This window comes from Rutilus rutilus (genome assembly GCF_951802725.1).
Source record: "Rutilus rutilus genome assembly, chromosome: 8".
NCBI lineage: Eukaryota > Metazoa > Chordata > Actinopteri > Cypriniformes > Leuciscidae > Rutilus > Rutilus rutilus.
The window spans coordinates 18,966,122-18,978,601 of record NC_140222.1 but is presented as its reverse complement, the minus strand read 5'-3'; positions in this window follow the sequence as shown (position 1 = coordinate 18,978,601).

The following is a 12,480-nucleotide window of genomic DNA, read 5'->3' as shown; positions in this document are numbered from 1 at the left end:
GGGCATTAAGAGCTTATGTGTCTCGCTCGTCTGTTTTCAGACAGACGGAGCAGCTCTTTGTTTCATTCAGCAGGGTGTTCTAAGGGACTAGCCGCTTCGAAACAGACCCTATCCAGATGGATAGTGGACGCAATAGCGCTATCTTACACAACCAAGGGCATGCAGTGCCCACTGGGTGTCAAGGCGCACTCCACGAGAAGCATGGCTTCATCGTGGGCCTGGTCAAGTGGGATTGCCTTGCAAGATATTTGTATGGCGGCAGGCTGGGCCTCTCCGTCTACATTTATAAGGTTTTACAACCTAGAGGTTCCCGCACTACAAGCCAGACTACTGTCGGTCTAGTACGGCCAAATCTCATAAACTGACACTGTCAGTTATGCAGCTATTGAGAATTGCAGTGCTGCTCTATGCTGCCATATAGGAAGATAGTGGCTAAACCCCTCCTCTTCCAGGATTCCCTGTGAGTCCCCTGGGTGATTGTGTACTGTATGAACTCCGGGCTGTCGCCCTTGAGTCTATAGTATCAGATCCCAGCACGCACAGCGTTTTACAGTAGGTTCCCCTAGCGTATTCTACGCAGTACGAGAGTATCTCTCGTAAGAGAACGTACTCGGTTACTAACGTAACCTCGGTTCTCTCTAGAGAGAGGAACGAGTACTGTGTATCCTGCCGTGCATGCACGCGCTCTGGTTGCTTCGACTATGAAAAACCAGAGATATGAAGCCTGCGAGCGGTATTTATAGACCTAAGCCACGCCCGTTTCGGCGGGACGTGACGCAGAGGGCGCGAAGCGCCCTCATTGGGCCTGACGTCACTCTAGGTCTCGCTCGATAGGCTCAAGCAGTTGCCAGCAGACCAGCCAATATGCGCGCGAGCTGTCTCGCCTATGTCTGTATGCTGCCGCAACGCGTTTTACATTAATACAAAATTAAAGGATAATTTTTTGGCTTCAGTATTCTCGTGGAAAAGGATTTTCCCCTAGCGTATTCTACACAGTACTCATTCCTCTCTCTAGAGAGAACCGAGGTTACGTGAGTAACCGAGTACGTTTTTCTCAGTGGATCTGAAAGAAGCTTATTTTCACATCCAAATATCACTCCATCACAGGCCATTCCTGAGATTCGCTTTCGAGGGGCAGGCTTACCAGTACATGGTACTTCCCTTCGGCCTATCGCTAGCACCTTGTACATTTACGAAGTGTATAAATGCAGCACTTACCCCCCGAGACAGCGGGGAGTGTGAGTGTTGAACTACCTCGACGATTGGCTGATTATAGCTCAATCGGAGGCACAATTGATAACTCACAGATCCTGGCTCCTCAGCCATCTAGAATGCCTGGGGCTCAGGATCAACACTTCCAAGAGCACACTGTCTCCCAGCCAGAATATTTCTTTCTTGGGTATGGTGATAGACTCTATACAAATGAAAGCGCGCCTTACACAGGTGTGCGCGCTCACCATTCAACGCCTAGCGGCATATTTCAGAGTGGGCGCTCTCGCTCCTCTCAAAAGATTTCAAAGGATGTTACAGTAGGTCTCATGGCCTCAGCATCATTAGTACTCCAGCTTGGACTACTGCACATGCGTCCTCTTCAGCGCTGGCTAAAACCCCGCGTACCAGCTCACACGTGGCGATCGGGCAACTTACGAATCAGAGCGAGTCATGGCTGTATAAAAGCCCTGACTCCCTGGAAAGCAACCGACTGGTTTCAGTCTGGTGTGAGTATGGGTGTGGTTTCAAAGAGAAAAGTGATCTCGACAGATGCCTCCAAAGATGCCTCTCAACAGAGAAGCGCCTACATATAAACTGTCTAGAGATGAGCGGTCGCATATCACTCAAGGCTTTCAACCATGTCCTGGTCCAAACGGACAACATGGCAGTGGTACATAAATTGCCAGGGGTACATAAATTGCCAGGGTGGTCTCAGGTCAAACAACCTGCACAACATGGCCTCATGATATGAGAGTCTCATGATATGGGCTCAGCGCAAGCTGCGCTCGCTGAGAGCAGCGCACGTGCCAAGCATTCTGAACCAGGGTGCAGATATGTTATCCAGAAACAAAACTCCCCCCGTGAAATGGTCTCTTCACCCTCAGACGGTTCAGCTAATCTGGAGCATCTTCGGCGAGGCAGAGGTTGAACACTTCGCCTCAGAAGACAATGCTCGTTGCCAAACATATTTCTCAAAGAGCAAGGACGCGCTCGCCCACAACTGGCCGAGCCGTCCACAATATGCTTTTCCCCCGGTCACGATGCTACCACAGGTCATCAAAAGGATCAGGGAAAGCAAGTGTGCAGTGCTATTAATAGCCCCTCTTTGGAAGACCCATTTATGGTTCTCCGAGTTGACACAACTGCTGGAAACAGCCCCATGGCCGATTCCGCTGAGGAGAGACCTCCTCACACAGGCGAACTGGAAAACAGGTGCCTCTGTGCTCAGAAGTGGGTAGTGTTTTCCAGCTGGTGCACAGCACGAAGCCTGGACCCTTGTTCATGCGAGGTACCAAGTGTACTCTTTTTTTGCAAGAGCTCTTGGATGCGGGTTGCACCCCCTCCACGCTCAAAGTATATGTGGCGGCCATAACAGCATATCACGCTCTTGTGGCCGGACATTCACTGGGAAGGAACAAACTCATCGTGCGGTTCCTTATAGTGGCAAGGAGGCTGAATCCCTCGCGACCCCCTCTGTGCCTATCTGGGACCTCTCCACGGTCCTGGAAGCACTGAAGGGCACCCCGTTTGAGCTGCTTCGGTCTGATGACCTGAAGCATCTCTCGCTCAAAACATCTCTTTTACTGGCGCTCGCTTCAGTTAAGAGAGTGGGCCATTTGCACGCGCTGTCAGTGAATGCGTCCTGTCTTGAGTTTATACCTAACAACTGCAGAGTTGTCCTTAGGCCAAGACATGGGTATATTCCTAAAGTGCTTTCTACCCCTGTCAGAGCATAGGTTATTTCCCTAACAGCTCTCTCCTCACCAGAGGACGAAAGAGACGCGAATTTACTCTGTCCCGTCAGGGCTCTCAGAGTTTATTTGGAGCGTTCTGCCTCATTCAGACAGTCAGAACAGCTTTTTGTATGCTTTGGCGGTCACACCAAGGGGCTCGCTGTCTCAAAGCAGAGATTATTGCGCTAGCTTATGAGTCTAAGGGCCTTCATTGCCCCTTAGGCGTCAGAGCTCATTCCACGAGAGGCATGGCCTCGTCACGAGTGGAATACCCATTGAAGATATTTGTGCGGCGGCCGGCTGGGCTTGCCATCCACATTTATCAGGTATTATAACTTTGAAGTTCCCAATTTACATACTAGGGTTCTTTCAATAAAAAATGTGTAAGCATAAAACCCCTTGAACTCAGGCCCGATATATATTTGGTCCAGGTTTAACTCGAACTACAGTTTTCATATATATATATACAGTGAGGAAAATAAGTATTTGAACACCCTGCTATTTTGCAAGTTCTCCCACTTAGAAATCATGGAGGGGTCTGAAATTGTCATCGTAGGTGCATGTCCACTGTGAGAGACATAATCTAAAAAAAAAATCCAGAAATCACAATGTATGATTTTTTAACTATTTATTTGTATGATACAGCTGCAAATAAGTATTTGAACACCTGAGAAAATCAATGTTAATATTTGGTACAGTAGCCTTTGTTTGCAATTACAGAGGTCAAACGTTTCCTGTAGTTTTTCACCAGGTTTGCACACACTGCAGGAGGGATTTTGGCCCACTCCTCCACACAGATCTTCTCTAGATCAGTCAGGTTTCTGGGCTGTCGCTGAGAAACACGGAGTTTGAGCTCCCTCCAAAGATTCTCTATTGGGTTTAGGTCTGGAGACTGGCTAGGCCACGCCAGAACCTTGATATGCTTCTTACAGAGCCACTCCTTGGTTATCCTGGCTGTGTGCTTCGGGTCATTGTCATGTTGGAAGACCCAGCCTCGACCCATCTTCAATGCTCTAACTGAGGGAAGGAGGTTGTTCCCCAAAATCTCGCAATACATGGCCCCCGTCATCCTCTCCTTAATACAGTGCAGTCGCCCTGTCCCATGTGCAGAAAAACACCCCCAAAGCATGATGCTACCACCCCCATGCTTCACAGTAGGGATGGTGTTCTTGGGATGGTACTCATCATTCTTCTTCCTCCAAACACGTTTAGTGGAATTATGACCAAAAAGTTCTATTTTGGTCTCATCTGACCACATGACTTTCTCCCATGACTCCTCTGGATCATCCAAATGGTCATTGGCAAACTTAAGACGGACCTTGACATGTGCTGGTTTAAGCAGGGGAACCTTCCGTGCCATGCATGATTTCAAACCATGACGTCTTAGTGTATTACCAACAGTAACCTTGGAAACGGTGGTCCCAGCTCTTTTCAGGTCATTGACCAGCTCCTCCCGTGTAGTTCTGGGCTGATTTCTCACCTTTCTTAGGATCATTGAGACCCCACGAGGTGAGATCTTGCATGGAGCCCCAGTCCGAGGGAGATTGACAGTCATGTTTAGCTTCTTCCATTTTCTAATGATTGCTCCAACAGTGGACCTTTTTTCACCAAGCTGCTTGGCAATTTCCCCGTAGCCCTTTCCAGCCTTGTGGAGGTGTACAATTTTGTCTCTAGTGTCTTTGGACAGCTCTTTGGTCTTGGCCATGTTAGTAGTTGGATTCTTACTGATTGTATGGGGTGGACAGGTGTCTTTATGCAGCTAACGACCTCAAACAGGTGCATCTAATTTAGGATAATAAATGGAGTGGAGGTGGACATTTTAAAGGCAGACTAACAGGTCTTTGAGGGTCAGAATTCTAGCTGATAGACAGGTGTTCAAATACTTATTTGCAGCTGTATCATACAAATAAATAGTTAAAAAATCATATATTGTGATTTCTGGATTTTTTTTTTTTAGATTATGTCTCTCACAGTGGACATGCACCTACGATGACAATTTCAGACCCCTCCATGATTTCCAAGTGGGAGAACTTGCAAAATAGCAGGGTGTTCAAATACTTATTTTCCTCACTGTATATATATATATATGTTTTACTTCATACAGTGTGGCCCTCCTTAGGCCCACCTTTGTTTTCCCTATTAAAGCCCGTCACTGACTGGCTTGAGTTCCTACTTTACTCTTATAGCCTCAGGCTTTTGCTTCGGGCCACTACATGAGCGAAGTTAAGCACGCACGGCGTTTCGAAAGGGGTTCTCATAGCGTAAGCTAGCTTACGCAATACGAGAGACCTCTCGAAAGGGAACGTCTCGGTTACTAACGTAACCTCGGTTCCCTGAGATGAGGGAACGAGTATTGCGTAACCCGCCGTGCTTTGTGCTTTATCTGTATGGAAGCTTATGGGTAGCAATATTCGATTTGAAATGTAATATGCAAAATGACAATGCAATATGTAAAATGGCAATGCATTTCTGTATTTCAATTTTAATTTTCCCATACATTTGTGCAATGTTTGGTGCAAAATGAAAATGAAAATTCAATTATAAAATTTACATTTGTCATTTCATACACTAGTTTTAATATGTACATTGAATTCATAATTTAACGCTTTATAAGTTGCAAAATTAAAATTAAAATGTATTACAGAAATGATTAGATATGTTTAACATGTTCAAGCAAAACCTGTGTCAAAATTGTAATTTAAATGTTATTTTTTCTTAATTGCATTTACACTCACAGTTAAGACACTTGCAATTGCATTCATAGCTCTTTTTTCTAGCCAACTACGTGCTTTAGCCTATATTATGGTCATCAAATGGATTTCCTGAAGTAAATGTAATGTGACATAATTGTTCTCCAGCTGTTTTATTGACCCCTTTGTTTGATTGATTGGTCGATATTATGTATGAGGAATATACATTTCGGTAAGTTGTAACGTTACTGTTTCTTTGTTTCCTACCTACTGTTTATTTACTTTTAGCTAGTAGAGATGATCGGTTCACGTGCCGCTAGGGATCTGTCGCGTCACATTTACAAGCACCAAAACGCTATTTCTTGTCTGAATTAAATAAAATAATAAAAGTGACAGAATCTGAGAGCTTTGATTTTTATATATCATATGTAACCTGCTCTGTCTTGTCTGTCGGTCTCCGTGTCCTCTATGCTTCGCGATTTTTCTGTGCGTGAGAAAATGGATGTGTGGCGTGAAAGCGTGTGAAAAGTTGCGTGAGAGTTGGCAGCTCTGGACTGAGTCCTACACTTGCAGTCATGTTTAAATACCCATCAAGCATCGATTACATTAACTATGTTCATTCAAAAGCATTGTGTTACACAGTGGCTGTAATGAACTCAGTCTGTCAGTGGCACAGCTTTACAGTGTCAGTGAGGGACACAGTTTTTTCAAAAGCCAAAAAAAGGCTAACTGCAGAAATGTATCAGTTGCCTCGCTAGGAATCAAATAAAAGGAGAGGTCACTCATTTTTACGCTGTTGTTGGTGCAACCAACAACACAAGTTTTTCGGCATGATTTGCAACCAAAGGAAAAGAGTTCGGCGCTCGTTTGTCTTCCGCTTCGTGTGTTGCAGTTGGCGGGCGCTTGTTTGTTTTACCCTTCGCCACGGTTGCTATGCCCGCGCAGTGCATTATGGGAGCACAAGTCCCGGATGTCCGACCTCGAGAATAGCGTATGTTTACCTGTTGCCCTGCCTTCACGCAGTGATTGACAGGGCGGGACGGGCACGTGATCGGCTCAGAATGCATTTTCAAATTGCACATTGAATTTTGCTACATTCATTGCGTGACACTTAATGGAAATGCAATTGCAAGTGTCTTAACTGTGAGTGTAAATGCAATTAAGAAAAAATAACATTTAAATTACAATTTTGCCACAGGTTTTGCTTGAACATGTTAAACATATCTAATCATTTCTGTAATACATTTTAATTTTAATTTTGCAACTTATAAAGCGTTAAATTATGGATTCAATGTACATATTCAAATTAGTGTATGAAATGGCAAATGTAAATTTTATATTTTTAAAATTTCATTTTGCACCAAACATTGCACAAATGTATGGGAAAATTAAAATTGAAATACAGAAATGCATTGCCATTTTACATATTGCATTGTCATTTTGCATATTACATTTCAAATTGAATATTGCTACCCATAAGCTTCCATATATCTGAGGATTGCTTCAGTCGTTTAAACCTAGATTTACATGGCTCGGGATGGGCCCTTTATAGCCTTCGGCCGCGCCCATTCTGAGGGGCTCTGACGTGCTAGGGCGCGAAGTGTTCTCATTGGTTCGCGCGTCTGAGCCGCCTTGCCATAGGTTCGTGCAGTTGCCACAGCACAGCCAATGACCGCTCTTGCCGTTCATCTGTGTATGCTGTGCAGCTGCACTGCGTTTTAAAGATTTGGCTTCAATATTCTTGAGAAAAAGCAACAGTTTTCCCATAGCGTAAGCTAGCTTACGCAATACTCGTTCCCTCATCTCAGGGAACCGGGGTTACGTTAGTAACCGAGACGCTTTCTCGCGTGGCTCGCGCACACGCCTCACTGTCTTCACTCGGACACGCGCTTCAATCCGTTGTGGAGACTCTCTATTCGGTCTGGTGAAATCACAAAACATAATGCACACAAACGTGTCCATGCTTGATACATAACCACTGATGAACATAATCGGTTTTGATGAGAGAAAAAACACTCTACGAGAAAAAAAATATATATATGAGTGCGGATTAGAACCCACAACCTCTGACACGATTAGTGAAAGTTCTACCACTGGACCATTAAAATACACATTAATCATTTAGGCGGATCTATGTTTGCATGAAAAATTCTCGGCACTGACAACATATTTAAGGCTACGTCTCATTAAAAGACTACTTAAACCCCTTGTAGCCTACTATTTAAATCGATTGCTGGACATCGTAATGTTATTGTACATATATCTGATTTAGCATTGTAGCAACCCCTCCCCTTTGTTTTTAAAACAAAGTTACGCCACTGGTTGGAGACACACCTAAAATTCCAAAGTTGTATATTTAAAAGCGTGTTAAAACCCTAATTCAGTGCATTTCAAGCAGAGACAGATTCCATTGTGAGATCGCAGGTCTCAGGATAACAGCTCGGCTTTACTGCTCGTTGGTCGCTGTTTTATTGTGTTCCTCTGTTTGCTGGAGCGCAAGAAGAATCTCCAATGATTGATTCAATGGTGAGATCTTTTAACTTACTTAAAAATATGTAAACAACCTAAACAAAATATGACTTTAGGCACATCTCAGAACATTATAAGTAGGCCTAGCCTATACAGTAACAGACGTCCAGTAATAGTTCAACTTTGTATGTTATAGGTCTAAGCTCTATAGTTAAGTTTAGTCTTTATTTATGTGTGACATGCTTATATATATATAAAATATATATATATATTTTTTTTTTTTGTGAACAGATCCATTAGTTTGGTTATGGATCTTTAGTTTACTTTACTTTATTATTATTATTATTATTATTATTATTATTCCTCCCGATTGGGAGTCCAAGGCATCCCTAAAAAATTATGTTTTTGCTTTTGTTTTAGAGTCTCTAGGACCTATACTCTATAGTACCACCAGTTCAAAGATTCACTTTTGAAATGGTTATAACTTTTGATCAAGAAGAATGACATGCTTGCATGCTTCTCACATTCAACATATTAAATTAAGACTCCGCCCATTAAGGTAGTGGTTAATTTGAAAAGTACAGTATTCAGATTTTTTGCTACTTCAGATTTTGCTCAATTTTAATTGCTTCAAAAATTGCCTCAGATGATCTTTGGAGTGAGATGCACAGAAATGATTGAACAACTGACTCCTTTGTTAAATGATGACGCCAGAAACTAAACAATGTCGACCCAAAATTGGTTCCAAACTTTGATCAATCTAAACCAAAATTTGTATGCTTTATCGCAGGGTTGTCAAACTCAGTTCCTGGAGGGCCACAGCCCTGCAGAGTTTAACTTCAACCCTAATTAAACACACCTGACCAGCTAATCAAGTCCTTCAGGTGTGAGCGTGTGAGTAGGGTTGGAACAAAACTCTGTAGGGCTGTGGCCCTCCAGGAACTGAGTTTGACACAAGTAGTGCGTCCCAATTCACATACTATCCGTCCTAAATAGTATTCGAAAATAGAATTAGTATGTCCCAAATCGTAGTATGTTGAAATGGATGTTCCAAAGATACCCAGATGGTCTATTATTTCCGGTCAGAATCCGAAGTGCAGATCGATGCACCAGGGGGGTAAGCGAGCACTCATCATCATAAGCGGGCTCCCATTCATTTTGGTGTCACTTCGACAGTGAATTACTTTACATCTGAGGCGTTTAAAGACTCAATTTGTCCATTGTTTATTTCGTAAGATACAAGGTAATGGAGCCTTTTATACATTGTCGTGTTTCTTAAGAAATAAACAATGGACAAATGGCCCCGTTGAAGCAGTTTATGTAAAAATAGGCTAACGATTGCGTCATAACCCCGCGACTCTCTGGAAATTACCGTATAGACAGGAGAAGAAGCTTGCAGGCAATCAGGGGGACGTGGAGGCAAAATGACAAAATAATTAATCAGAATATTAAGCAAAAGTTGCTCCTGCTCCAAGCTAATGGACACCTCCTACTCACTGTTTTATGGTGCTTAATTTAACCCCCTACGTGGTTCTTAATTAAACACACCTTCTACCTTATTTCGATTTTTCTCAGGTTAGGTAAAGTAAGTCGAATCTGTTCTAAACAACAAGTACTTAAATTTCCATACTTACAACTTAGTCAGAAGTCTTCTCCATGGTTAGTTCAGCTCATTTTTCATAAAGCAGAGACTATGGGAGGCTGGTTATTTTTATATCAGAAATAAGTAGTTTTTATTAAATTTAGGTTAATTAGTTCACATACAAAAAAATACTAATATATAAAATCAAATCAAATTAAAAACAAGCAGTTTACAAACTTTGACTGCAGGAGGCCCATGGCAAGAGACTTCTAACACCGGAGAGGCGGACTGGTGGTCCAGTTGAATCCGCGTCTCCCTTTTGACATTCCTGACAATACTTTTTATAGTCCATACTCCCTCCGCACAGATTCAGTCCTTCACAGACAATCTGTCCAATCCAAAGTCTTGAACTGTCCCCAGTTCTGGAAACCCCCTTACAAACTTCATATATAAAGCTATTTCCTTTGTTCTCCTTTGCTTGCTGGCTCTGAATCCTCTGCCTTTCTCCTACTCCTCATGCTCATCATCAAACGGGCAATGCTTGCATTTTTCTTCTTTCTTTGGCACAGCTCTTTCTAATACATTTTCAATTTCTTTTTACTCTGCTATAATAAATAAATGCTTTACAACATTCAGTGTGGTATATTTTTCTATATAAACCATTTTCTCAATAAATGACTTTACATCACCAATTGCAGTGTCTCTTCTTTATAAACCATTTTCTTAATACATGTTTTTACAAACAACAGTTGTGGTGTCTTTTCTTAATAAACCATATTCACAATAAAGACCTTTAACAGTTTCAGTGTCTTTCTTAAAGACAATTTCTTAATACACATGTTTATAAAGTCTCAGTGTCTTTTCTAATGAACCAGATTCAAGGGTTTCTTATAAAAACTCTTTACAGTGTTTTTCTTAACAATAAGGTTTCTTATAAAAACTTTTTACAGTGTTTCCATATAAGGTTTCTTATAAAAACCTTTTACAGTGTTTTCTTTTACATAAAGGTTTGCTTATAAAAACCTATTACAGTGTTTTCTTTTACATAAAGGTTTCCTTATAAAAACCTATTACAGTGTTTTCTTTTACATAAAGGTTTGCTTATAAAAACCTAGTACAGTGTTTCTTTTACATAAAGATTTGCTTATAAAAACCTAGAACAGTGTTTTCCATTTATAAAGGTTTCCTTTTAAAAACCTAGAACAGTGTTTTCCATTTATAAAGGTTTCCTTTTAAAAACCTATTACAGTGTTGTCTTTTACATAAAGGTATTACATGGTTAAAGTAAAACACTTTTCCTTTACACAAAGTTAAGATAATAATTAATATAAGCCTGCTTATATAAGACATGAATCATAACAGAATCAATTGCATATTTCATCCAACAGATCTCAGTCTCTGCAAGATTCGGAAGGAAATGATTTAGAGCCCTGCATTTCAGCTAGGCCCGACGGGCCCCGACTTTTTCACACCCCTAGGGCCGGGCTTCGGGCCAATTTTCACGTCATAGTTCACATGTGGGCAGGGCCTCAGGCCTTTTTTGGGTTATCCTTCTTTTTATATTTTTAGACATTAATAAAAAAAATATGAGAAGTTGACGTCGACGATAGAAAAACAAACATAGACATTTCATAACCTCATAACTTTCATAATCGTATAATTACACTGACATATGATTGACATGACAGTTTCACGCACGCACACACGCACACACACAGAAGGTTTCCCGTCAGCGCAACCCACGATTCACCTCATGTGCAAATAATGGAGAATATTAAGAGAAAAATCGCAGCAGCGAACGTGTCTTCAGCGCAGCGGGAAGGGTGATAGAAGAGAGGAGGATTGTGATTGAGGATCCAGAGATTCAATGTTACTGTTGATGGTGAGTAGAGAATTACAGTGTACTTTTACTGTCCTTTTCATATTCTCATATTCTTTATTTATCACTGAACTCTGTCAGATATGTTCAGCTACATCAGTGTATCATATTAGGATTTATTTATTTTTCTGATCTGTCTTTTGTTGTACAGAAGATCAAACTGAGACATTCACCACATCAACGGTCTCTCTTTAGCCGTTACAGTACATCACAGTCTCCTCCTCTAGTCTCAGTGTCTCTGATAGTGTTGATATCTTCTTCTGCTGCTGGATCTCTGATGATCGTGGCTGTTATCATGATCTTCTGTATGTGCAGGAAACACAAAGACACAGGTACTGTAGATGCACATACAGCTTATATTAGGCAATGTCTGTCCTGTCGTGCCGCTGTCCTGCCGTTTAGTTCCAACCTTGATCAAACACACCTGAACCAGCTGACCGATGTCTTCAGGATTACTAGAAACAGGCAGGGGAGTTTTTACCAGGGTTGGAGGGAAACTCTGCAGGAAAGTGGAACTCCAGGACTGACGTTGCCTATTCAGAGCTGTTATTCCATTATAAATATATCATCAGCTTCCTGTGCTAAATGACTTATTTGTATTTAACCCAGTATTTGCTCTTGTCCTGGTATCTGATGTTGAACATGTTGTTTCCACAGTCCACTTGCTTTTATTTTTTGTCACTGTTATGAACGCTTCTAAAATGTCATAATAAAAGTCCCAAGAACATAAAAGACAGAGACCCTCCATTAAACACAAGACCATCATTCAATGTGAGAAACACTGACTCATAAGCCGTAATATCTATTGTTGAATTTGCAGCAAATTTCTGTCATTTATTCATTTTGAGCTCCTGCAGTTTTTGCATCTGAAACATCAGGTTTATTTTTCTCCTTTTGTGTTCCTTACAGAAATCT